This window comes from Neovison vison, chromosome 5 (genome assembly GCF_020171115.1).
Source record: "Neovison vison isolate M4711 chromosome 5, ASM_NN_V1, whole genome shotgun sequence".
NCBI classification, from domain to species: domain Eukaryota; kingdom Metazoa; phylum Chordata; class Mammalia; order Carnivora; family Mustelidae; genus Neogale; species Neogale vison.
In genome coordinates this window covers 19,319,065-19,346,179 of record NC_058095.1, presented here as the reverse complement: position 1 = coordinate 19,346,179, position 27,115 = coordinate 19,319,065, and the positions used below count along the sequence as shown (strand labels likewise).

General features: G+C 52.4%; 1 long non-coding RNA gene, 4 other non-coding genes and 3 pseudogenes across 5 annotated transcripts; 1 reads left to right on the top strand and 7 right to left on the bottom strand.

Annotated features, from left to right (window-relative positions):
- Positions 1-1,310: 1,310 nt before the first annotated feature.
- Positions 1,311-1,501, top strand: LOC122907920. The gene has a single exon (XR_006384789.1). It is a non-coding gene; the product is annotated as a U2 spliceosomal RNA (small nuclear RNA).
- Positions 1,502-3,536: 2,035 nt separating this feature from the next.
- On the bottom strand, positions 3,537-3,727 carry LOC122907925. The gene has a single exon (XR_006384793.1). It is a non-coding gene; the product is annotated as a U2 spliceosomal RNA (small nuclear RNA).
- A 1,647-nt stretch (positions 3,728-5,374) lies between these two features.
- Positions 5,375-5,459, bottom strand: LOC122908004 (annotated as a pseudogene).
- A 5,324-nt stretch (positions 5,460-10,783) lies between these two features.
- LOC122907939 lies at positions 10,784-10,955 on the bottom strand (annotated as a pseudogene).
- A 63-nt stretch (positions 10,956-11,018) lies between these two features.
- On the bottom strand, positions 11,019-11,175 carry LOC122907934 (annotated as a pseudogene).
- Positions 11,176-16,245: 5,070 nt separating this feature from the next.
- On the bottom strand, positions 16,246-16,436 carry LOC122907923. The gene has a single exon (XR_006384792.1). It is a non-coding gene; the product is annotated as a U2 spliceosomal RNA (small nuclear RNA).
- Positions 16,437-23,051: 6,615 nt separating this feature from the next.
- LOC122907589 lies at positions 23,052-25,991 on the bottom strand. The gene is made up of 3 exons (XR_006384730.1): positions 25,973-25,991; positions 23,371-23,482; positions 23,052-23,171 (listed from the first exon to the last, which is right to left on the bottom strand). It is a non-coding gene; the product is annotated as an uncharacterized LOC122907589 (long non-coding RNA).
- Positions 25,992-26,255: 264 nt separating this feature from the next.
- On the bottom strand, positions 26,256-26,446 carry LOC122907929. Its single transcript, XR_006384797.1, has one exon. It is a non-coding gene; the product is annotated as a U2 spliceosomal RNA (small nuclear RNA).
- Between the last annotated feature and the right edge of the window lie 669 nt (positions 26,447-27,115).

The following is a 27,115-nucleotide window of genomic DNA, read 5'->3' as shown; positions in this document are numbered from 1 at the left end:
AGGGACGCCTGGGTGGCTCAGTTGGTTGGACGACTGCCTTCGGCTCGGGTCATGATCCTGGAGTCCTGGGATCGAGTCCCGCATCGGACTCCCAGCTCCACGGGGAGTCTGCTTCTCTCTCTGACCTTCTCCTCGCTCATGTTCTCTCTCACTCTCTCTCAAATAAATAAATAAAATCTTTAAAAAAACAAAAACAAAACAAAAAAAGAATTTCCTAGGGCGCCTGGGTGGCTCAGTGGGTTAAGCCGCTGCCTTCGGCTCAGGTCATGATCTCAGGGTCCTGGGATCGAGTCCCGCATCGGGCTCTCTGCTCAGCAGGGAGCCTGCTTCCTCCTCTCTCTCTGCCTGCCTCTCTGCCTACTTGTGATCTCTGTCAAATAAATAAATAAAATCTTTAAAAAAAAAAAAAAAAAAGAATTTCCTAAGCCTAGAAGACCCCACCCTCCCCTCTCCCCGCCTACAAGTTTTTTGTAGAATTTTGTCATTATTGTGGCCAATGGGCCTCGGCTGCCAGGTACTTATCACTTATGTACTTGTTCGTAGACCCCAATGAAGGCCAAGAATGGAAGTTAGGAAGCAAAATAGCAAAACCCCAAGGATGGTATTCAAAGTACTCATCTTCAGTATGTTCTCATAGATAGAAAAACTTGCAGAATAGCAACTGATCTTTGACAAGCCACCACTAGAGTCCTCCCTGTTTGCTTGCTAATCCCTTTCTGTAGGCAGGTATCCCATGATATAATATATTTTTTTAAAGATTTTATTTATTTTACAGAGAAATCACAAGTAGGCAGAGAGGCAGGCAGAGAGAGAGAGAGGAGGAAGCAGGCTCCCTGCTGAGCAGAGAGCCCATTGCGGGACTCCCAGCAATCCCGCAGCAGGGTCCTAAGGTGATGCCCCGACGAGTTTCCCGGAAACTCGGACCACTCTGCCCCAGCCCCGGTCCTCCCCGGACACATCCCCACTTCTCTGGGTCTTCCCCTCACGCCAGCAAGCGCTTTCCAGCGAAGAGGAGCTCTGCTTGCACCGGGGTTCCTCTCCGGCGCGGCCACGCCTCCGTGCGCGGCAGGGGCGGGGCATTCAAATTAGAAATGGCGATCGGCGCGAGCGACAAAGCGACGACAGAAGCACCATTGCTGTGTTCAGGTGTAGAGAATGGACATGTGTGCGGCCCGGCGTCCTGAGCGATGACCGCCATAGCGCTGTCGAGGAGGGGAGGGAAACGGGGCGTGGGCTGGGCGCGGTGCGGCTCGCCGTGAGTGCAATATGGATGGCGACTTGGCGGTGACAGCGAGGGACGAGTGTGCGGTATCGCTTCTCGGCCTTTTGGCTAAGATCAAGTGTAGTATCTGTTCTTATCAGTTTAATATCTGATACGTCCTCTATCCGAGGACAATATATTAAATGGATTTTTGGAGCAGGGAGATGGAATAGGAGCTTGCTCCGTCCACTCCACGCATCGACCTGGTATTGCAGTACTTCCAGGAACGGTGCACCCCTTCGGGGGTTAAAATGCGTGGTTTCCAATGACAGAGCTTGCTTTTGGGTGCAGTATTCTTCAGCTTTTGCACTATGGTTTCTGTAGCTCATGCCCCCCAACTTCTGTAGGTTCTGTAGCTCTCTTTTTTTGGCATATTGTAGGCGCAACGTTCATTCTTGGTTTAGCTAGTCGAAATAGAGTCTCCTGTTTCTTAACAACCAGAATAATTAAACATGGAGGCAGGTTTTTTTGGTTTTTGTTTTTTTTTGTTTTTATCTTTTTCTAGTGATTGGTGGAAAAACCAACTGGCAGGGTCCTGGGCCTGCCTTTCTGTTCCTGTCTTTGCTAAACCTGACTTGAAGTCTACTGAGGTTTGACTCTTTTTTTTTTTTTTTTAAAGATTTTATTTATTTATTTGAGAGAGACAATGAGAGAGAGCATGAGCGAGGAGAAGGTCAGAGAGCGAAGCAGACTCCCCATGGAGCTGGGAGCCCGATGTGGGACTCGATCCCGGGACTCCAGGATCACGCCCTGAGCCGAAGGCAGTCGTCCAACCAACTGCGCCACCCAGGCGTCCCTTGACTCTTTTTTTGAAGCTGTTTTCTCGTGTGTTGAACAAGGATAGTTTGACGTACTTTATTACTGTGTGGATGGGATTAAAGGACTCACCAAGTTGTAAAACCACCAGCCAAGAGTAAGGGAGAAAGAAGAGGAAGGAAGCTGAAATTGGGCGCATGGCAGCCCCAGTTTCTTCAAATGGAAAATACCATAAGTAACACTTTTTCTCTTTGGGATCCTTGAAAGAATGAAATGGGTTAAAGGGAAGGGTTTGGGAGGATGGGGAAACTGGGTGAAAGACATTAAAGGACATGATGGAATTAATTAAGGACAGGTAGGACTAGGTAGGGAGACACAGATAGGGGCCATGTGATCGGGTCACAGAAATCTCTAAAAATGTGGAGGCCTGGGGAAACGAGAGATAAGGGAACAAACTGAATGAACCTCCCTGCCCTAGGTGTGTGGGATGAGTGTCTTTTTATGTTAATCACCTCCGACCAACAAAGAACTACCAGATCATAAAGGAGGTAAGCCATTGAAAGTGTTATCACTAATATCATTAGAGATGTTAAAAGGATTATGGTTCCCTTTCTATAAAAGACGAACCACCTTGGCAATCCTGTTGGGACACTTACCACCTTTTTTTTTTCCCCCCTCAATTATTTGACAGAAAGATCAGTAGACCAAGAGGCGGTGGGGGGGTGGGGGAAGCAGGCTCCCCGCCGATGTGCTGCTTGAACCCAGGACCCTGAGATCATAACCTGAGCCGAAAGCAGAGGACACCGGGCACCGGGCACTATCACCGGGCACCGGGCACTATCCCCCCCACCCCCCCACCCCCCCCCACCCCCCACCCCCACCGCCTGGGTGTGACGGGCGCGACCTCCTTCCAGGAAGCTCCCAACGCTCTTAATGTTAACGCCTTGCTTGAGGGGAAAAACAACCTTACCTTGAAAATGGCAAGGCCTTAGCTATCTAGTATAGGTCCTCTTTAGCATATGAAAGTTCTTTTTCAAACCTCTCTTTTTCCTTACCTCCCCCTCCCCAGCCAACCGTATTTGGGCTGGAAAAGGAGGAACACGGAGGTCCAGTGATTTTTTTTTCCCAGGGTAAAAGCGTGTCACTGGCGCTTCCTGAATCACACCTCCCTTGCTGAGAGCAAATGTGGTTGGCTGTTTCTGTGCATTTTTGGCAAAAACCCTAGCGTCCACTTTTTCGGAAAAGCCCACATAGCACAAAGTACACCTCGAAACCTCAAGAAGACTTGGGCGCCTGGGTTCGTCAGGGAGTTGAGCCTTTGCCGCCTTCCAGTCGGCTCACGTTCTTAAAGTCCAGGAAGCGGGTGAAGGAGCAGCAGCTTTGTTGCAAACCGCTGCCGCGAGACGCAGCCCCGCCCACGCAAGCGCGCCAAAAGCAGCGCAGGACGGAGATCCCTCTCAAAGAAGAGAGAACGAAATCACCACGAAACTCTGATTTTGAACACCAAGATATTCCCCCGAGGGGGTGCACCGTTCCTGGAAGTACTGCAATACCAGGTCGATGCGTGGAGTGGACGGAGCAAGCTCCTATTCCATCTCCCTGCTCCAAAAATCCATTTAATATATTGTCCTCGGATAGAGGACGTATCAGATATTAAACTGATAAGAACAGATACTACACTTGATCTTAGCCAAAAGGCCGAGAAGCGATAACAGGCACCCCTGAGCGCGCCGGCACCCTGCCTCTCGCACATCTTTCTGATCACGGTGAGAAAAGTCACCCTCAAACGAACTCGCACCTTCTTCCCTTGAACTTGACAGTACGCCATCCTCACAGCTCGTTAGGCATACATGCTTTGTCAGATCATTAACCTGTTTCGGGCTTTCACCCTCTTTACTGTTTTGCTCCCATCGGTCCCGGGGAGAAACAGTCATTTCTAATTTGCATGTCCCGCCCATACGCGCGCCGTTTCCTGGTTTCCTGCCCTCCCGCCTCCGAACGGAAATGCACGCCGGTACCCGTAGTCCCCGAGCTCCTTCAGCCCCGTTTCCTAGGAGAAATCCCCTAGCGGGAAAGACGCGAACATCTCTGTGAGGTTTTTCTTGGCAGCATCTCTCCTCTCTTCTTTTTCAACATCCTCTCCAACGTACAGCTACGTTGAAAGGTTTCTGCCCTGAGCACCCACCCCCTGACCTCATCTGACTGCCGAGTCCTGGGTATAGGCTTGATGGGGGAGAGAACGTTAGGGTTCCAAGCCTGCGGCCAGAAAGAGGTCTTGAGACGTATTCCGTGCCAAAGGGTGGTTTTATTAAAGCACGGGGACAGGGCCCCTGGGCAGAAAGAGCCCCAGCGGGTCCCGGGGAGCGGTCCCCGTTAACATATTTCCAAGTTGGGAGGGGGTCAGGGAGAGCGTTAAGTCTCCAAGGAATTTTGGAAGCCAGGTTTCCAGGGCCTCGAGGGGGCCGAGCTGTTGTTGTCATTACCTATTACCGTCTAGCAAAACCCTCGGTGTGAGACCCTTCCGATGTACATCGGTGGGCCATATGCTTGGGGGATGACTGCCAACGCGAACCTTGCGGGGTTTAGAAATAAAGGGCTCTTTATGGGCTAAAGTAGACTTACAGGATCCTGGTGGGTGTGGGGAGGGCTTCAGGCGGGGGTTGCCTTCTGCCCTTACCAAAAGGGCAGATTAACATCGATTAACATCGAGGCCAGTGAGTCCCTAGGGGAATGTCACTCTGCCTGTTTCAGGGACTTGCCAACGGGCTATATAGGTAGTAGGGGACTTTAATAATTCTTCTTCTGCCTTTGTTTCCCACATCACTCCCCCCGTGAACAGTTTAGACGCATAAATCTTTACGGTTCTGAGGGCGGAAGGTCTCATCTTCCGGGACTTCTTCCTGCTGGACGGGGGCATAGAGACGTCCCTACCTCTGGCTCAGCGTTGCTCAGTCCGGGCTCATACAGGGAACGGGAGTTACAAAAGGCAGAGGCAGCTGAATCCAAGGGAGACTGCGTGTGGGGATCTCCCGAAGGGGGAAGGCTCCTCCGCCGGCTCGAAGTTCCGGCAGTGAAGGGGCCTCGACGCCAGCTGGAGAGAGATGGGAGAAAACAGCCAAACGAGATTAGTGTAACCGGAAGAAAAAGCAGCTCGAACAAGAGTCCTCTCGTAGTTGACAAAAATCCTTTGCCAGTCCAGGAATTTAACCAATCACTAGAGGAAAGAGAGGGATTGTTGAAAGCGCCTACGGGAGTACTCACGTCAGGCACCCACACACATCCTGCGATAGCCCGGAACGTCTACACGGCGTTTTGTCGTTCTGCGCAGCACACGTCAGCTCAAACACCTAACGTCATGCTACTTGGTACACCTGTTTTCTATTAGCAATAATCGCGCCTCGGACAAACCTCATTGGCTACGATACTGCCACTGCGCAGAGCTTGTAAACCTGTTTTAAGCATTTCTGCTGTGTTGGTTTTTTAACAGAGAAATGCCGGGTGGGGTAATCAGTTAGGGCCTTCACCGTGTACTTCTTAAGAGCTTCCGTGTGCCCAACGACATCGTCCGGTGCCAAAGAGGGAACGAGAACGGGTGTTCGGCGGTCATACCGATGAGACGCAGAACGTGTCCAGCACTGTTTCTAGCTGGGAAGGTTGCCTGGGTTGATGATGGTTTGCATGCTGGCCAAAACCCACGGCACCGTGGCCTGTCCAGCCTGGGGGAAGCCTCGGACACGAGCTAGACTCTAGTCTAGCCATCGGGTCCTGTGAGGAGGCAGTCGTCTGATGCCGGGCTCCTTTAAACTGCAGCCCAAGTATCAAGGCCTGCTCCATTCTGGAGGACCAGCTTTTGAATCTGCATCCTAAAAGGAAGTCCGTGGTCCCTCTGCAGACACCGAGGGAGTCCAGATCTACAGACAGTTTTTCTTAAAGAGTTTTTGTCACCTCCGTGGCCTCTTCTACCCAAATCAGTAGCCTGGTCTGAATCCTGTATTACCTCCCATCGGTTATTCTGGGGAAGAAAGGCGTCCTCCTTCATTATTAACAAGCCAGGCCTGCGCATTCCTTGGTCTGAACGGGCTGCACGCAGGGACTCCGCTGGAGTGAAGATGGATAAAAGACTCCGCCTCTGTCTGTTCTGTGCTGCCCGCTTCGCCCCACGGTCCCGTGGGCTGTCTCCCTCAGATTCTAAGGTCCTATCCCTTGATGCCCTTTGGGGCGAATTTCAGCTCCTTCCTTAGGCAGGTGTACAGCCTTGAGAAGAGTTATAATTTCAAGGAGGCACCTGGGCGGCCCAGTCGGTCAAGGAGCGTGATCATCTTGGGCCACGGCTTTTTGATTGGGGACTTAGGGCTTGATAACAATCCCCTTTCCTTCCAAACTGCTCCCAGGGCACGTAGGACCAGGGAAGCATATTCGGAGTCAGTATACGTACGAACTTGCAAGGCTGGGCAATTGCCAAGCACCAGTGAGCACTGTGGCACACGCACCCAGCTTCTCATGGAACTGCTTCCCGTGTAGACAGGAAACGGGTAAACCAACCGTCATCGCTGCCTTCGACAGGGGCATCTTTTAAACCTGGTCGGCCGGAAGACCTCTGAACAGCTGTGCTCTCCAGAAGCTCGGTGATCGGGTCCGGGCCTAAGGGAAGCTGGGCCGAAAGTCTGATGGGTCTCAAGAATCAGCTCAGGCACAGCTATACGCGTAAGCCGGTACGTCGTAAGTATGCCTCCCAGCGTCCATTGGTGGCCTTTGGTCTCTGAGACACTCGGGACCTAATGTGAAGTCATCACAGTCAGGGACTGTCCCGTGGGGAGCTTCGAGGCTCCGTTCTACCGGGAGGGCTGTTGCGCGCCTGGCTGACGCCTTGGCTTGCAAGCAACTGGACCTCGGCAGGCGGGGCTTCTAGGAACAACAGGGCTAGGAGGGGTGAAACTGTCGAGGAGCCCTTTATGTCTGAGGTCCGGCCCTAACGGTGCCCTAATTATAAGGAACCACGGGCAAGCGGGAGGAGACTTGCCAAGGGACGAGGGCATCCCCAAGGGCACCATCCAAACCGGCCATGATCTCCACAAGCCCACCGTCACCCCTACAGAGTCGGGTACGCGCCGCCTTTTAGGGAACGATTCTGTCATCCCAGCCACACAGAATGGGTCGAGCTGCTCGCTGAGTTATGCCGTTGTTGGGGACTCGATCCCATTCTCCAGCTGGTTACGTCATCACGGGCCCACGGGATCCCGTGACTATCCCCGACAGCACGGAAAGCACGAGCTTTCGGTCTGTCCGCACGAGCTATCGCCTTCCTGTCTCCGACGTTCACCTCAAGGGGTCTGGCTTAGGGGAGCAACAAATATTCAAACACAACCGGATCGAGAATTTACCATCCACAAAGGTGTGCTCCTGAAGCGTAATTTTTCTCTCTGAAACAACCCGCCCTTTTCATCAGGGAGGGCCACTGGACGTATTTCAAGCACTTGAAAACAAGTCCGGTTTTAACAAACTTGGCCTAATCGTTCACACACGCTCAGCAACGAACCCAGTTCAAGTAATCTCTCAGGTGCTCTACTGACCATGCCAGCCAGCCACCACCACCACCCCTTGGATTTTTCTTTAAAAAGTGCAGAGCAGGGGGCACCTGGGTGGCTCAGTCGGTTCAGCGTGGGACTCTTGATTTTGACTCAGGCCTTGTTCTCAGGGTCCTGAGATGGAGAGGACCAGCGCGGGTCTGCTTCACATCCTCTCCCTCTGCCTCTCTCCTTACTCACGTGTGCATATGGGCTCCCTCTCTCTCTCTTAAAAAACAAAATCTGAAAAAACAAAAGAGAACCAACCAACCAGAGCAGAGGTTCTTGGCTGGCCATCAGTAGAGCAGGTGACTCTTGATCTCAGGGTCATGAGTTCACGCCCTACATTGGGCCAAGAGCTTAATTAAAAAAAGAGCAACAACAACAGCAGCAGCACAGGACCTGACCACCTTCAATTCTCTGAGCCCATGGGATTGACCCCTGGCATCCATGCAGATGATGGTTGGGCACCTATCAGGGAGCCCAGCACTGAGAAGGGACTGTGATCTCATTCCTGCCCTCTAGGCACTCATGGGGGGGGGGCGGGGGCTGCCAGGTCACTCCTATGGAGACTCCTTCTCAAGAGAATGGATGCCCCTTCATGGAGCGGCAGGCACTATAGTGTGGACGGACCCTCGGACAGAGCAGGGCTCCCAGGGATAAACCTCTTGTCTTTTCTTACCTGGGGAAACAGGTGTGCCCAGCAGGACATAACTGCCAGCCACTGAGCTGGGGTCCGGGTCCCAGTGCATGGGACTCTAGGCCTCCTGCCATCACCACGGGCTCCAGCTCAACCCACAGACCTTTACCACTTGCGACACCACCCACCAGGGCATTGCTTGGTCCTGGGAGTAGAGAGAAGCCAGAGGCCCTTCCTTTCTCCTCCCCGACCCCAAGCAGGGATCATCCGGCTCAGGAACCAGGTAAGACATTTGCCCAAATGGCCAGAACCCCAGGTTTCTATGCACAGGGGACTGTGAGAGAGGAACACACGGCTGTGGCTCCCACCTGGCCATGACCCCCTTGAGGCCCAAGGCCTCTCCCATGGAGCTTGCTGTCCCTAACGGGAGCACGCGATGCCTAGTCAATAAAGGAGAAGGCTGGGTGGAACACAAAGCCTGCTGAAGCAGGAAGGGCTGCCTGACACCTCAGGGGGGCTTAAAGGCAGAATTTCAGGGCACGTCGACAGGAGGAGGGAAACGGGACATTGCAGTCTGAGGCAACAGTGGCTGGGGCGGGGGGTAATTAGGGAAGGAGGGGATGGTTTGATCCGGCTGACCTGCCCAGCCACCTGGACGTTAGGATCTGGGCCTCAGACTGTCCCAAGGGATGCTTGCTTCTGATGGGCTCTTTGCTACCATAATCGCCCCCTCACCCCCGTGTCCCTTCCTTCACAGACTCATTCATATCCCCAACTCGGCCAGCAGGTTCACCTTCCAACAGGAAGCCCCCACCCCCACCCCACTCTGGCTGGAACCCTCCTTACTACATCAGACTCTGATCCAGGGGAAGGCAGGATCACAGAAGGTCCCCTGGGATCTGTCAGGTGCCCTTACCCCAGGCCCTCCCCTCACCACCATAAACACACCAACCCAGTCTCCGCCCCTTGCCCTCAAGCCCTTTTAGAATTGGCCTAAGAGCCACCCTGCTCTCCCTGGAAAGCCTCATTATGTAAGCTATAGATCTTTTCATCGCTTCGTGGTTGGTGGGGGAGCGTCAGTCTCCTCCTCTCAAACAAATCTGGACAACTGAGTTTGGGGAAGGAAGCAGGGCAAGGCGGCTCCGTCTCACGGGCTCTCAAAAGATTCTGTGATATGGGTCCAAAGGCCTCCCTACCGGACTGGGCGGTCTCCTGTCTGTGTCAAGACCGGGGAATCCCTCATTTCCTCATCGGTACACGGTTTCCTGAGTGCCTAGGGTGTGCCGAACACCAAGCCAGTCCTGGGACTGTCAGGAAGGGACCTGTGCCTGGAGCCCACCCAACACTGTCATTGTCACACGGAATTCCTGGTTCAGAAGCTGATTCAGGGGCATCTTCCCAGATGCTCCCAGGAGTGCTTCCTGCCCATGGCCTTGGAGGTCCACCAGCCTCCGCCCAGGCCCCAGAGACTCGAATTCCATTGCCCTATGGCAGTCCTGGGGCATGCGTCTGATTGAAACAAGAAACTCCAGAGATTCTGGGGTACCGCCAGGATGGATCAACGGCAGTCACAGATCTGGAAGAACAAATTTTCCTTCCCTCCCGGGGAAGCCCTTTGTACCCACAACCTCAGCTGCCTGTTCTTTGTTCCGGACGGTTAAGGGGGTGCACAGAGCCAGTGGAGAGCTTCCTGAAGGAGCCAGACTGGAGTCCTCTAGATTGGAGGTCGGGTCACACGTGCAAGGACGTTACCTAGGTCTACCAGAAACTGCTCCTCCGCACCCTTGGCCCAAGCCCACCTCAAGGGCAGAAGGGGACCAGGAGAAAGCAGGGAAAGCACTTGGAGAAGAGGCAGCAAACACGTGGAGAAACCGATCCTGATGGCCACCGGCACACAGATCAACCAAGGGCGGTACCACAGGAAGGTCAGGCCCTGCACTCATGCCACAGTTGCTACATGTCGCCGCCCCAAATCTGTGCTACAGAAAACACCCGTGTGCCAGGACCCTAGGTGGGAAATGAAACGTCACTGAGATGAACAAACTCAAAAAACTCAAAAAGAGAGGTGACTCAGTGGGTTAAGCCTCTGCCTTCGGCTAGGGTCATGATCTCAGGTTCCTGGGATGGAGTCCTGCATCGGGCTCTCTGCTCGGCGGGGAGCCTGCTTCCTCCTCTCTCTCTCTCTGCTTGCCCCTCTGCCTACTTGTTATCTCTAAGTCAAATAAATAAATAAAAATCTTTTTTTTTTTTAAAGATTTTATTTATTTATTTATTTGACAGAGAGAGAGAGAGAGATCACAAGTAGGCAGAGAGGCAGGCAGAGAGAGAGAGGAGGAAGCAGGCTCCCTGCTGAGCAGAGAGCCCGACGCGGGACTCGATCCCAGGACCCTGAGATCATGACCCGAGGTGAAGGCAGCGGCTTAACCCACTGAGCCACCCAGGCGCCCAATAAATAAAAATCTAAAAAAAAAAAAAAGAAAGAAAGAAGGAAAGAAGAAAAAAAAACACGCTGAGAAGACACAGCTGTCCTAGTTGGCTTTTTACATCATAGGCATTACCCCTGAAGATTGGTTCCTGGAAGTGCTGCAATTACCGGTCCGTGTGTGGACCAAACTCGTATTCCAGCTCCTCGCACCAAAAATCTGCCTCATATGTTGTCCTCGGATCGAGAACGTATCAGGTATTAAACTGATAAGAACAGGGCATCTGGTGCCTCAGTGGGTTAAGCAGCTGCCTTCGGCTCAGGTCCTGATCCCAGGATCCTGGGATGGAATCCCGCATCAGGCTCTCTGCTGCGGGAGGGAGCCTGCTTCCCCCACCCCTTCTCTGCCTGCCTCTCTGCCTACTTGTGCTGTCAAATAAATAAATAAAACCTAAAAAATAAATAATTAAAAAAAATAAACTGGTAAGAACAGATACCACACTTGATCTTAGCCAAAAGGTCCAGAAGCGATGCTGGCCGCCCCGTCCTCGCTGCCACCACCGCGACGCCGGCTGTATTGCACTTCCCGGGAGCCGGGTCACCCTCTGTCGGCACTCCTGGCTCACTCTCCCGGGGCGGGACGCTCCACACGCGGTTTCACCGGGTTGCAGGGATACCCCGCATTCCTGGTGAGTTTTCTTTTTCTTTTTTTTTTTTTTTCAAATTAATGCTGATCCTTCTTTTTTTTTTTTTTTTCCTGGTGAGTTTTCACATCCGCTGCCGCTCCCTCGCCCTCTTCCCTAGACGATGACCTGCGGGTGCTGTTTGCATGCCATGCCCCGCCCCGCCCCGCCCCCCGACCCAAGCGCAAGGGCCGGGAACCTGTGCGGTGCCTGTGACCGGGAGCCGGCCTCCGCCCTACCCACCTCCTCTCCAGCCTTCCGTGACCGAGACACCTACCCCGCCAACCGCTCCCCGGCCCCGTCTGTTTTTGTGCTCGGTGGGTGCCCCGCAAAGCCTGCACGTAGCCGGAAGCACCGTGAGACCAGCACCGCAACCTCATGGACTCCTCAGGGGCCGTGGCCCTGCTGGGGGGAAGGAACCCTGATGGGGACCCACCTGCTCTGCCGGCTTCGCTCTCCGCGTTGGGCCCTGCGTACCCCGGAGCGAGCTGAAGTTCTTCTCACCCTCACTTCCCAGCTGGGATCCCCGAGACCCGAGAGGTTAAGAAACGGGTCCGGTGACCTGCCGCCCTCGGCCTGTCCCCAGAAACGGGCCGCGTCTGGAGCGCAGGCCCCGCCCGCTGCAGGAGTCTGTGGGAGGGAACCCTGAGAACCCGACCTGGACCTGGGAGGGTAACGAGGGCCGCAGGTTCCGACGCATCTGCGTGGGCAGAGGGGACGCGGCTAACACGATGGCGATACTTGTGCTCACGGCCCAGCGCGGCCCTAGCTCTGGGTTCTGTGACTCTCACCCGGCCTGGGGTTGCCCCCCTCTCCCCTGGCGGAGAGGACGATCTCTCTTGCACTCGGCCTCAGGAAGAGCTCGGGTGAGCCTCCGAGGCCCTCTGTGGAAATGCCCAGCAGGAGTAGCCAACCCTCCAGGAGAGACAGTAATTGGGCCAGTCACTTCTCCCAACCCCCATCTCCTCCCTGAAGGCCTGGTCCTAATTAACACCTAATGTGGGGCCCGTTTCGGGCCTCCTGTTTTCCCGCCCCCACCAGAGAGGCGCCCCTCTCCGCCCCTAGCCTGGTTTTAACTTTCTCCTGTGGCTGGCACCAGCACGGAGAAGATAGGTCCCCCAGGCGCTTGGTCCTTGGATGGCCTCCTATCCCACACCTGCCCCTGGCCCTCCACCCAAGCCCCCCACACCAGGACCTGGAAATCCAACCTGGATTGCTTTTTATGCCTTTCTGGCAGCTAGAGCCATGCCCAGCTCCTAAGCATCCCTAGAGGGGACAAGTGAAGGGATGAGGCTCAAACCAGGTCAGCCATCGACCCCGCTTACCCAGCCCCTGGAGCAGGCTTCTGGTGAGGGCTCTTCCCGCCTCGCCCACACAAGACCCCTCTGCTTGGTTCCGGGGTCTTCAGGAGTCACGGGATGTGTTCCCAGGTATTTTGACCTTCAGGCGCTTGCACTGCCACTCCCGGGAAAGACGCTTTCTTCGCCTTCTAGTGCACGCGTTGGCCTCTTGCGCGTTCACGGACTCCAGGGCATCCGGAGTGAGAACCCAGAGCCGTGGGCCGTGCCCCAGAGCCCACACAGGTCCACACCCACAGAACGGGGTGTCACCCTCACCAAGAGCCATGTGCCTCCACCAAGGTGTCGCAGCCTCCTCGTGGTGGTGCCTGCTACCCTCACCGGAGCCAAAGATCTGGGGGCGGGGACTGAGCGGTCTCCAGCAACATCTGTTTTTGGAGCCTGGCGTACCTAGTAGCTCAGCAGACTCTTGGATTTTTGCCGAACTCACAGGTGATCAATTCTATCTCGGGACCGTTGTCCTACGCATTTTTCTCTTTGTCCGTCTTCGCTCATGTGTATGTGTATGTGTATGTGAAAAGCCACACTGATGATCCTTCCCCTGAACTGCATGATCTTTACTCGTGTTTTATCCAGTCGGTCTTTCCTCTTTTCCTTTTTCTTTCTGATCCCATTCTGGGATCTCCTGTGTAATTTGGAGATGAACCCCGCCTCTGGTGGACTGGCAAATCTCTGTTCCCAGTTTTGTTCGTCCTTTTCTTCCTCCCTTCTTTCCTCCCTCCCTTCCCTTCTGTTTCTCTCCTTTCCTCTTCCTTCCTTCCTTCCACTGGACAGACATGAGCATTACATAGTCCAATGTTTCAGCCCACTGGGGTGTGAGTCCTAGGTGGCAGTTGGGTCCTCTGGGAAGACGCTGCTGGACAGAGTGAGGAGCACAGGAGGTTCTTTGCGGGGGAGGGATGTGGGGGTGGCTAATGCTTTGAAAGGAGGAGGGAGGCAGCAGGGGTGGGCTGGGAGAGCCTCAAGCCCCATGGCTACTGAAAAGGCAGGGCCCTTAACGAGAGGTTTCTGGAAACAAAGCCGGCCAACTAGAAGAGCCCCACATCCCCACGGTAGAAATGGCCCGGCCCCAGTACCCCCACTGAGCTCAGGACAAACCTCCGAAGGATGCTGGCCGGTATGGGACCTCCATGGACACCCTTGTGGGCTTCCCCCCATTCCCATGCCCACCGTGCCGGGTCTGGGGTGGGGTCATTGGGTCTGTCGGCTGCCCAGTGTCTCCTCCATCCTGATACCCCACGTTTATCTCAGGATGGACTGCCGCTGCTGGGAGCCTGCACTGCCCCAGTATCCGTGGTCCCTGGGGAAACAGCCATTTCCCCAAATGCCCAGCAGTGTTCCAGGAGCCACTTTTCACAAGGCAGAGTCTCTGGCATCGGTGGCCCGGCGGCCTGCTCCAGAACCCGCAGGTAGAGCCCGCGCTGTGATCCTTCCCCGCCGGGGCTCCCATCAACTCCAACAACATGTCTTTCCTTCAGGGACCCGCCCACTGTCATCAGCACAATGGGGTCCGCCAGATCCCGTGGCCCAAACCGCAGAGCTGCCCCCACTGCCCTGCTCCCCTCGAAGGGCTTGAGAGCCCTCTTCCGCTCCAGGCCAGCCTGAGCTGAGTGTCTTCCCAGTCACCCAGTGTGTGAGCCCAGATGGGGTGTCTAGGTGTGTGGAACGTGTCCCTTCCAGAACGCGAAGAGGCCCGCTGGGCCCCGGGCTTCCTTCTCTCTCAGCAGACTCAGGTATAAAAAAGCAGCAGTTTTCTGGGCTTTGGAGGGGATGTCCCTGCGCTGGACGACAACAGGACCTCCTGAACATGGTGCTGTTTCACTGTAGGGTTTACCTCCCTCTGTGGTCAGGGGGTGGGGTGGCCACGGGAGTGTGCGAGTCTCTTGATGGCCTCTGAGGCACCTGCCTCCTCCACCACCCCCAGCTTATCCTGCTTGATCAGAGGGATGCAACAGGGGAATGGATCGACCCTAGGGCCCGTGCCAGGACCAGGTAGCCCAGGCCACGGCTGGTGGTGGGGTTGGATGTGTCCCGGGGGCCAGATGTCTGCCTGTATCTGTGTTTCTCTCTCCCCACTCCCCCGCCCCGGGGACTATCCTTTGTCCATTTTCTGTTACCTGTTCAACTGTTTGGTATCAGCTCCTAGGATATCTCATTAAATCAGTGGATAGAAGAGTCAGAAACAGATGCCTTGCATCAGTCAGTGGAGGGAACCCTCTGGTGGCAAAGGAGTGTGCACAACTCAGGAGAAGAAATCCTTTGCAAGGTTTGTAGAAATCTCAGGTCAGGAAACCATCCTGGACCCACGCCGATTTCTTGCTTCATTGTCTCTACTGGAGACTGTAAGTTTTCTCGGGCTGGAGCCCTGTCGGTCTGGGGTAGGAGTCACCCCTGTCATCGGGTCTTGGCACATAGAAGGCATTCAATAAACATGTCCTTTCCTTCTTTCTTTCTTTTCTGTCATTCTTTCTTTCTTTTTCTTTTTTTAAGATTTCATTTATTTATCTGAGAGACATACACATAGCTAGAAAGGGAATACAAGTGAGTAGAGTGGGAGAGGGAGATAAGATTCACACCAAGCAGGGAGCCTGATGCAGGGTTTGATCCCAGGGCCCCAGGATCATGACCTGAGTGGAATGCAGACCTTAAGGACTGTGTCACCCAAGTGCCCCTCATCAAGTATTTCTTGAACTGTGGATAAACCTTAAGCTGTAACACTGGTAGTCTCCTCCCCCCACCCTCCGTCATTGTCATCACCCCGTTGTCACACCCCCACCGGCGGAACCTAATTTAGGGTTCCAATCTGAAACCAGCTCAAACCAGCCAGGACCGGGGTAGAAGGAAAAGAAATGAGTAGGGAAGGTGATGTGATGTTCAGGGTCTCCTGAAGAAACTTTTTGCCTCCGTGCAGAAGATAAAAAAGGACACTTAAGACAAGGACAGGTTGCTTGCCTGCACTCCTGTCTATACATCACACTTAGAAAAGAAGGTCAAGGGACGCCTGGGTGGCTCGGTTAGTTGAGCGGCTGCCTTCAGCTCGGGTCATGATCCCAGGGTCCTGGGATCGAGTCCCACATCAGGCTCCTTGCTCAGCAGGGAGCCTGTTTCTCTCTCTCTCTCATCCTGCCACTCTGCCACTCTGTCTGCATGTGCTGGCTTGCTCTCTCTCTCTGACAAATAAATAAGTAAAATCTTTAAAAAAAAAAAAAAAAGAAAAGAAAAGAAGGTCGACTTACCAAAATAAACTACTTAAAAGCCACACATACACAAGAGGAAAGGTAGATGATAAGCAAACACGGCCTGCCTGTTTGCTTGTCTTCTAATACCCAAAAAGTAGTACAATCTTTTCTAGGCTCATCTTCAAAACAAAGTTAAGTTCCCTATATGAACAACTAATAGGACAGTTTCCTGCAAGAAAACACTCTCCTCCCAGGGAATAAAATTTTGACTTTTAGCCAATCGTGCAAAGCAACAACAAAGTAACACTAGGAAAAGTAACCACCCATATAACCTAGAACGAAATACTAAGTCTGTCATTGGCCACTAGATTATTTACCCCCAAGGGGGTGCACCGTTCCTGGAAGTACTGCAATACCAGGTCGATGCGTGGAGTGGACGGAGCAAGCTCCTATTCCATCTCCCTGCTCCAAAAATCCATTTAATATATTGTCCTCGGATAGAGGACGTATCAGATATTAAACTGATAAGAACAGATACTACACTTGATCTTAGCCAAAAGGCCGAGAAGCGATACCATACACTCGTCCCTCGCTGTCACCGCCAAGTCGCCATCCATATTGCACTCACGGCGAGCCGCACCGCGCCCAGCCCACGCCCCGCTTCCATCCCCTCGCCGACAGCGCTGTGGCGGTCAACGCTCAGGACGCCGGGCCGCACACATGTCCATTCTCTACACCTGAACACAGCAATGGTGCTTCTGTCGTCGCTTTGTCGCTCGCGCCGATCGCCATTTCCAATTTGAATGCCCCGCCCCTGCCGCGCACGGAGGCGGTGCCGCGCCGGAGAGGAACCCCGGTGCAAGCAGAGCTCCTCTTTGTTGGGAACCGTTTGCTGGCGTGAGGGGAAGACCCAAAGAAGTGGGGATGTGTTCGGGGAGGACCGGGGCTGGGGCAGAGTGGTCCGAGTTTTCGGGAAACTCGTCGGGGCATCACCTTAGGACCCTGCTGCGGGCTGGCTGGGTCCCCGCGGCTGGGAACCAGCGGAGAAGCCAACGGGCTGTGGCCACCTGGGAAGGGCTCCAGAGACAAGGCGGGGCCCCGGGACTGGGCCCTGATAGGGTGGCCACCCTGCCCCGCAGGGTCCTTGGGCACACTCCCTAACCTCCTGAGCCTCAGTTTCCCCAGTGGAGAAGTGGTCGCCTTCAGACCTCCTTGATGGGATTTAGGGAACGCAGACGTAGCTAATGAGGTGACCTTGGTGTCAGTTGTGGAGAATATGGGTTCTGGGTTAGGGTTAGAGTTAGGGTTAGATGGAGCAAGGGACACGATAAAAGACAAACATTCCTTGACTGGGCTCACACCTGGGCTCACTGCTTTCTTCATCTCAAACTTGCCAAGTTTGCCTACGCATGGGGCAGCTGAGGCAGACAGGTGAAGCAACGTGCCCGAGACCATGGGCTTCGTGGAAGAGGCTGGCTGGGCCTGGGAAGCTGAGAGTGCAGGGCCTAGAAAGGGCACCAAGAGGATGTGATGCTTGTGTGTCCAGCCCACGAGGAGATGAAGTGTTGCCCAGAGTGACACAGTAGTCCTTCCCGCAGACGGGCTGAGAGCGTTGGCTCCAAGTACCCGGTGGGACCCACTGTGTACCTTGGCCTCCTCGATTCACCCTCCCCCTTCCGTCCCTTATCTCTAAAGGGGGAGCTGGCGAGAAGAGAAATTACTGCACATCATTACTGGGGATAAAGAGACAGGTTTGCTCTAGTCTGTATCTGGGAGAACCAAAGGCAGGGAAACTAGCTCAGCCAAGTCACTTCTCTGTAGCCTCCTTATATCCAAAGGGAGACTATGAACAGCGCGCCTGTAATCCTGACCTTCACCTTCCCTCCTCCACCCAGGGCCCCGGGTTCTCCCTTACCTCCCTTTCTTTTATTCCATAGCAGCGTATCCCTGGACACCTAAACGCGAGTTTATATTGTCTTTTAGCTCAACAGTGCATAAGCCCTAGAGCGGGGATCTGGGTGTGATTTGTTTCCATTTATATCTCCAGTGCTTTGAACAGCGCCTGGCATATACCGGACGCCCGGTATACTTAGTTGAATAAATGAATGAATCAATATTATATCATGGGATACCTGCCTACAGAAAGGGATTAGCAAAGCTCTTGGGCCTTGTGGTCCTTAGGACCCTCCGTGTGTTCTACTACAGTTCTGCTCTCTTCCACGCTTAGGAACCCTTCGTGTGCTCACTACATTCACTTTGTGGGCTTTCTGATATTTAGAAGAAGTTTTACGTTGCACAACGGCATGTTCCCTGATGGGGAAGGTGCATTTCCCATTGGAAATTAGTGATTTCCCTTTCTAGGTGGCGCCTGGTTGGCTGAGTGGGTGGACCACGGGATTCTTGCACTTGGGGTCTGAGTTCAGGCCCCATATTGGGTGTAGTACCTACTTAAAGATGAAGAAACAAAATACCTTTAAAAATGATTTCCTGGTGGGGCGCCTGGATGGCTCAGTAGTTAAAGCCTCTGCCTTCGGCTCAGGTCATGATCTCAGGGTTTTGGATCAAGCCCCGCATTGGACTTTCTGCTTGGTGGGGAGCCTGCTTCCCCTCCCAACCCCGCCTCTCTGCCTACTTGTGATCTCTGTCAAATGAAAAATAAAAAAAAACTTTAAAAAAATGATTTCCTGGGACACCTGAGTGACTCAGTTGGTTAAGCCATTGCCTTCGGTCAGGCCATGATCCCAGGGTCCTGGGATCCAGTCCGGTATCGGGCTCCTTGCTCTGCAGGGACCCTGCTTCTCTCTAGGCCTTTGCCTGCCACTCTGCCTGCTTGTGTGTGCTCACTCTCTCTCTCTGACAAATAAATAAAATCTTTAAAAAAATTTTTTTTAAAGATTTTATTTATTTTACAGACAGAGTTCACAAGTGGGCAGAGAAGCAGACAGAGAGGAGGAAGCAGGCCCCCCGTGGAGCCGACAGCCTGATGTGGGGCTCGATCCCAGGACCCTGGGATCATGACCTGAGCCGAAGGCAGAGGCTTTAACCCACTGAGCCACACAGGCGCCCCATCTTTTTTAAAATTTTTAAAAAATAAGTGAATAAAAATGATTTTCGGGGCGCCTTGGGGGCTCAGTGGGTTAAGCCTCTCCCTTGGCTCAGATCATGATCTCAGGGTCCTGGGAAGGAGCCCCTCATCAGGCTCTCTGTTCAGCGGGGAGCCTGCCTCCCCCACCACTGCCGCCTCTCTGCCCACTTGTGATCTGTCGAATAAAATCTTTAAAAAAGAAATACAGAGTTAAAAAAAAATGATTTCCTGTTCTAGTTCATGCACTAGCTTCTTATGAGTTTGGGGAATATGGGTCTCCTTTAGCCAGATGGCATCGATGGGGCACAGACCGAAGTGCCTCCACAGTGCGGGCCAAGCCGAGAAGGGATGGTCACGCCCTGTCAAAGCATCCTCCAATCTCACCCCGGTTCCCCTGATTGTCGCTTCAGAGGAGGTGGGAATAAGCTGGGGACAGAGACTCCAGGGACACAGCTAGCTTTCTCAGCCACTGCCTGTTTCCCACAGCCTTGCCCAACTGTCTTGCTATCAGACTCTTGCATAACAGAGTAGCCAGTGGTGTCTTTAGGAGCAAGGATGTTCGTGTGTCCTCGTGCTTAAGATCCACTATCATTTTCTTTTTTTTTTTTTTTAAGATTTTGTTTGTTTAACAGACAGAGATCACAAGTAGACAGAGAGGCAGGCAGAGAGAGAGAGAGAGAGAGGGAAGCAGGCTCCCTGCTGAGCAGAGAATCCGATGCGGGACTCGATTCCAGGACCCTGGGATCATGACCTGAGCCGAAGGCAGCGGCTTAACCCACTGAGCCACCCAGGCGCCCCTATCATTTTCTCTTCATAGTCTTTGCCCACTGTCCTTTCAGTTATCTTTTTGCATTTGCATCTCTAGCATGCTTTGTATGTATCCTAGTGTGTTAGTAGTTTTTTTTTTTTTTCTAAGCTTTTATTTGACAGAGATCACAAGTAGGGAGAGAGGGGGGGGGAAGCGGGCTCCCTGCTGAGCAGAGAGCCCCATGTGGGGCTCGATACCAGGACCCTGAGATCATGACCTGAGCCAAAGGCAGAAGCTTAATCCACTGAGCCACCCAGATGCCCCCTAGTGTGTGAGTACTGGTATAAATCTGACTATTTCTTCTGGATGGCTACCCACTTGTCCCAGCATCATATAACGGCCCATCTAATATCGGTTTCAGATGCCACTTGTATCATATAAAAAAGTCCTCGTATATATTTGGATCTGTTTCTGGATCTTTTGTTTTCTTTAAGTTTTTTTTTTTTTAAAGGTTTTTGAAGTGGGACACAGGGGGAGAAGAAAATCATTAAAATTCCTTACCTACTGACAAGCCCTTTAAACAGACAGAGTGGCTCTCCCCAGGGGACTCAACTGCCCTCACCTTGAAGTTTTGCTAAGGACAATCCTAACCTGACCAATGCCCTACCCCGTCAGGTTCGACCAGGATCCTGTTAAGTCTACTTCAACAATTCTTTTAGGAAACTTTATCTCTAAACCTCCAAGATAGTGTTGAGATAATTCCCAAGCGTATGGTCCGCTGATATACATCTAAAGGGTCTCACGAGAAGATTCTTACTACTAGTAATAAATAACCTTTCTCCCAACAAGAGCTAGCCCCTCAAGGTCCTGGAGACCTTGCTTTCAAAATGCCTTAGAGACTAACATCATCCCCTTTGTCCTCACCCACCGCCCAGTCCACCTCTACTCTGCCTTTAAAAACTTTTTTTTTTTTTTTAAAGATCTTACTTATTTATCAGAGAGAGCGAGAGAGGGAGAGCAAGCGAGCACAGGCGGACAGAACGGCAGGCAGAGGCAGAGGGAGAAGCAGGCTCCCTGCTGAGCAAGGAGCCTGATATGGGACTCGATCCCAGAACGCTGGGATCATGACCTGAGTCGAAGGCAGCTGCTTAACCAACTGAGCCACCCAGGCGTCCCAAAAACTCTTTTTTTTTTTAAAGATTTTACTTATTTATTTGACAGAGAGAAATCACAAGTAGATGGAGAGGCAGGCAGAGAGAGAGAGGGAAGCAGGCTCCCTGCTGAGCAGAGAGCCCAATGCAGGACTCGATCCCAGGACCCTGAGATCATGACCTGAGCCGAAGGCAGCAGCTTAACCCACTGAGCCACCCAGGTACCCTGCCTTTAAAAACTCTTGACTGTAATCTGGTTCGGGGTCCAAGTCCCTACTCCGCTGTGTCGGGTATACTTGGGCCCAAGCTTAAGCTTGTCAAATAAACCCTCGTGTGATTACATCGGTGTTGGCTCACTGGTGGTCTCTCGGATGCGAAAACTCGGACATAACTATTTTATTTATTTATTTGACACATCAAGAGAGGGAACACAAGAAGGGGGGGTACGGGAGGAAGAAGCAGTTTCCCACTGAGCAGAGAGCTGGAAGCTGGGCTCCATCCAAGGAAAAGGCAGCCGCTTAACGACTGAGCCACCCAGGCATCCCCCTCTTTTTTTTAAAGGATCTTTTTGTTTTGTTTTGTTTTGAAAGATCTTGTGCTTAAGTAACCTCTATATATCCTCCAACTCAGATCCAAAGTTGCATGCTCTACTGACTGAGCCAGCCAGGCGCCCCTGGATTTTTGTTTTGAAAAATCTTCTGATAACCTGTTTTTTAAAAAATTGTGATTCAGGGGGCGCTTGGGTGGCTCAGTGGGTTAATGCTTCTGCCCTTGGCTCGGGTCATGATCTTTCTGCTCAGCAGGGAGCCTGCTCCCTCCTCTCTTTCTGCCTGTCTCTCTGCCTATTTGTGATTTCTGCCTGTCAAATAAATAAATAAAATCTTTTAAAAAAAATTGTGATTCAGGGGTGCCTGGGTGGCTCAGTCGTTAAGCATCTGCCTTCGGCTCAGGTCCTGATCCCAGAGTCCTGGGATCGTGCCCCAATCGGGCTCCCTGCTCGGCAGGAAGCCTGCTTCTCCCTCTCCCACTCCCTCTGGTTGTGTTGCCTTTCCCGCTGTTTCTCTGTCAAATAAATCAATAAAATCTTTTAAAAAATAATTCTGATTCAGGGGCTCCTGGTGGGTGCATTCGTGAAGTATCTTTCTCTTGGTTTCAGCTCAGGTCAGGATCTCAGGGTCCTGGGATCCTATCCGTGCTCGCCTTGGAGTCGGGAGTTCTCTCCCTCTGTCCCTCTCAGTTGTGCGCTCTCTTCTCAAATAAATAAATCTTTAAATAAAATCGTAAAATGAAAAAACGTTTTTAAAGTTTTTTTCTTTTAAAGATTTTATTTATTTATTTGACAGAGATCACAAGTAGGCAGAGAGGACAGACAGAGAAAGAGAGGGGGAAGCAGGCTCCCCGCTGAGCAAAGAGCCCGATATGGGACTCAGTCCCAGGACCCTGAGATCATGACCTGAGCCGAAGGCAGAGGCTTAACCCACTGAGCCACCCAGGCGCCCTGAAATAGCATTTTTGAATCAACTGATTCTTCGCTGTCACACCTGCTCTGGGATCACACAGGTGAACACGACCTTGTCCCTGTGGTCAGGGGCATCTGCCATGCTCTTCCCTTCCTCTTTGGCTGCCATTCAACCCCAGCCACTCCTCACAGAGCCATTGGGGACGCCAAGCGCAACCAGAGAACGTCTTCCCCGGGCCGAGGCTGCCAACTGCAGGGCCTCCCAAGTGTTCTGTCCCCGGGGCTCCAGAGGACGGTTGGGTCCCTGCCCGCATCCTCAAGTCTGGGCCTCACCGTATCCCTTCTGCCTGGTCCTGCAGTGACCCTGCCTTCATCTCAAGGTCTACACTGTACTCTCCCACGGCTCTGTGAGGTCCTTTCTATCACCTCAGCGTTCGTAACGAGCTGAAGAGACCCGGTTGGAGAGACTGACCGGTTTTGTTTCCTCGGACTTCCTCTCCCTTCTGACCCTTCCCTCTCCCTCTCAATCCTTCTCCCCTTTTCCTTTTCCCACTTACGAACAAAAGCTTTTACTTCTAGGATGAGCATCAGAACTGGGTTCGTGGGTCTGACTTGTCAGTGGGGAAAAGACGTTGCTTTTTTCTAGCAACAGCCAGCTAAGCTGGGGTCACACATACCCCGTTTTACAAACGACTCAAGGGGGGATAGTCTACCACATTCTTGCCGCTCAAAGTGTGGTCCCCAGACCAGCAGCGTTGGGAGTCCCGTGAGCATATTGGAAATGCAGAACCATAGGCTTTTTACCAAGACTCTCATGTGCACACAGCAGCCCAAAAGAAAAGTGTTCTGCAACGGGACTTGATGGCTGAGGGAGAGAGGCAGAGAGAAGCAGCAAACACAGTTTTGAGGATCTCAACTTTCACTACCAACACAGGCAACCCAATTCCTCACCCTCCTTCTCACACTCTTACCTTCTACAGCCCTGAGGAGAGTCTCAAGTTTCTAGAATCTTCTGGCAGTAAGACAGAAAAGGAGGGTGCCCATTGGTGGGGTTTGGGAATTACCTGCGATGTTCCCATGGGGTGGAATCCGTGGCCGACCTGATGACCGAGAAAGATTTCTTGAGACGTCTTGGGTTCAAAATGGTGGTTTATCAGAGAACATGGGACAGGACCCCTGAATAAAAAGAGCCTCAATGAGGGGCTGTGGAGTGGTCCATTATATACCTACAAGTTGGGAGGGGGAGGTAAGGAAAAATGGAAGTTTCAAAAGAACTTTCATATGCTAAAGAGGACCTACAAGATCAGCTGAGGCCTGGCCATTTTCAAGTTAAGCTTGTTTTTCCGCTCAAGCAAGGCATTAACATTAAGAGTGTTGGGAGCTTCCCGGAAGGAGGTCATGCCTGTCACACCCAGGAGTGGGGGTGGGGGGAGGGTGCCCGGTGTCCCCTTCTGCTTTGTCTTCAGCCAGCCTTCTGCTCCATCCTCACCCCTAATGTAGGAGCTCAATGTTTGTGTTTTTTCTTTTCAGGTCATTAGTGACTGAGGAGCTTGCGAGAACTGGGTATGAGATAGGGGAAAAACATAGAAGAATCTGATTAATTAGGTGCCCCTGAACGTTCCCTGAGAGACGTGAACAAAGAAGTGGGGAGCTGTTACGCTGTCTTTCTCTGACACAGCCGGGTGTTACTCCATGTCTGAAAACCTTGGACGTAGGAGTTACAGATGATCGAGGCAGTGCAAGGGCCAGCAGAGTGCCTTTCCCCCAACCTCCCGCCCCAAACGTGTTCTCAGGATCCTGGGGCTAAAACACAAGTGTTCGTGTGTTGGAGAGCAAGTTGTGCGCCCAGCTCCGTAAAACTAGATCCGTAAAACTAGGTTGTCTCAACCAAGAATGGGGTTTCAAAGCTTGCCTGCCATTATTTAGCACCCACTGTGTGCTTGCTAATCCCCACATTTTCCCCTTGCTCTTTATTTTATTTTTTATTTTTTAAAGATTTTGTTTATTTATTTGACAGACAGAGATCACAAGAAGGCAGAGAGAGAGAGGAGGAAACAGGCTCCCCGAGCAGAGTCCGATGCGGGGCTCGATCCCAGGACCCCGGGATCATGACCTGAGCGGAAGGCAGAGGCTTTAACCCACCGAGCCACCCAGGTGGGCCCCCCCCTTGCTTTTTAAACATTTAAATTCAATTAACGACTACAGAATGTATTACTCCCCTCAGAGGTAGAGGTCAGTGATTCAACAGTCTTTTATAATACCTAGTGCTTTTATTTAATTTAATTTATTTATTTGACAGAGAATACAAGCAGGGGTAGTGGGAGAGAGAGAAGCAGGCTTCCCGCTGAGCAGGGAGCCGGATGTGGGGCTTGATCCCAGGACCTGGGACCATGACCAGAGCAAAGGCAGATGCTACATGACTGAGCCACCAGGCACCCCCCCCAGTGCCTTTTTTTAAAAAAAGATTTCATTTATTTGACAGAGAGAGACACAGTAAGAGAGGCAACGCAAGTAGGGGGAGTGTGAGCGAAAAGCAGGGGGAGTGGGAGAGGGGAAAGCAGGTTTCCCCACTGAGCAGGGAGCCCAGTGTGGGGATACATCCAAGGACCCTGGAATCATGACCTGAGCCAAGGGCAGATGCTAAAGGACTGAGCCACCCAGGCGCCCCCCTCAGTGCTCATTCTGAAGCCGGAGAGCTAGGTTCTTCTCTCATGGAGCCAAAGAATGAATCTTGAGGACACACGAGAGTAAAGGGATAGAGGTTTATTAAGTGAAGATACAGAAGAAGCCCTCAAAAGTGAGAAGGGTCAGGGTGCCTGGATGGCTCAGTGGGTTAAGCCTCTGCTTTCAGCTCTGGTCATGATCTCAGGGTCCTGGGATCAGGGCCCACCATCAGTAGGGAGCCTACCCACCCCCCCACGCCTGCCTCTGTCTACTTGTGATCTGTCAAATAAGTAAAATCTTAAAAAAAAAAAAAAAGACGTGGTAAGTGTTCCAACAGGATTGCCAACAGGGGCTGTTAGGTTTAGTCTAGTATAGAAAAGGGAACCAAAATCCTTTTAATATCTGATTAGTAATAACACGTTCAATGGCTTACTTCCTTTTTATGATCTGGTTAATCTTCGTTGGTTGTAGGAGATTAGTGTAGAAAAGACTACCCAACCCGCACACACAGGACAGGCCGGGTGGGGTCTGTTCCCTTATCTCTGGTTTCCCCAGGCCTCCACATTTTTTGAGATTTCTGTGAGCCAATCACACGGCCCCTATCCCTGTCTCCCTACCTAGTCCCACTTTTCCTTAATTCATTCCATTATGTGTCCTCTTTAATGTCCATCACCCAGTTTCCCCATCCTCCCAACCCCCCAGCCCCCATTCTTTTCGTCATTTCAATGATCCCAAAGTCAAAGTGTTCTTTTTTGGTATTTTACATCTTTGGAAACTGAGGCTGCCAAGGCCCAGCTCCCAACTTCTTCAGCTTCCTTCCTCTTCCCCTTCCCACAGAATTAAAGGGACCTTTAGTCTTGGCTGGTGGTTTTACATCGTGGTGGTTGGTGGCTCCTTACTCCCATCCACAGTGATAAAAGTAGGTCAAACAAATCCTTGTTCAACAGATGAGAAAAGGGAGCTTCAGAGAGTCTAACACACTAGACTTAGAGATAAACTCACCCTTAGCAGAGAGTAAGAGAGGGAATCCTGCCAGCTTTTCCCCCGACCAGTCACTAGGAAAGGACAGAACTTCTTCCAGGTTTAAAAACCTGGGAACAAAAAGAAGAGAGTTACTGAGATAAAGGCACGACCCCTCAAGAAATGTCCTAAAAAGCTGAGGATAGGAACAACAAAAACTGCAACAAATGTCAGCAATCATAGGAAAAGCAAAAACCCAAGATACTGAAGGTCGGTGTATTTTAAAACAAATTCTGTCATTTATTACCCCATCTTTTAACCGCCATGGGGGCGCACCGTTCCTGGAAGTACTGCAATACCACGTCGATGCGTGGAGTGGACGGAGCAAGCTCCTATTCTACCTCCCTGTTCCAAAAACCCATTTAGTATATTGTTCCCGGATAGAGGACGTATCAGATATTAAACTGATAAGAACAAATACTACACTTGATCTTAGCCAAAAGGCCGAGAAGCGATACCGCACACTCGTCCCTCGCTGTCACCGCCAAGTCGCCATCCATATTGCACTCACATTGAGCCACGGCGCGCCCAGCCCACGCCTCGCTTCCCTCCCCTCGCCGACAGCTCTGTGGCGGCCATCGCTCAGGACGCTCGGCCGCACACATGTCCATTCTCTACACCTGAACACAGAAATGGTGCTTCTGTCCTTGCTTCGTCTCTCTCCTCTCTCTGCAGCGCCACATCTAATTTGGATGCCCCTCCTCTTCCCGCCCAGGAGGCGTGGTCACAGCGGGCAGACAGTCATCCGGGAACGCATTTGCGTTGAATCCCGGACGGGGCGGGAGGGTCTGTCTTCACTTTTGCACAGACGGAGAGAAAAGACAGGATCCAAGAGGGCTCGGGGTGACCGCAATCGGGGCCTCTGGAAGGGAGCCGTTGGCGGAGTTGGTCCTGAAGAAGACAATGTCGCAAGACATCCTCACTAGAAACGCTTGGACCGTGTTGTGTATTACGTCGGCGGAAAGACGATCTTCTCGTATTTGCCAGCTGAGGGGCTCATTCTGAGTTAGGGGAGCGGAAGGTCTGGAGCAGGGGCTTCCCGAAGCGAGGAGGATGGCCTTCCTGCGAGACGCAAGGCAAATCATAAGAAAGTGCGGAGGAGAGAGGAGGCGTGTCAGATCGGGA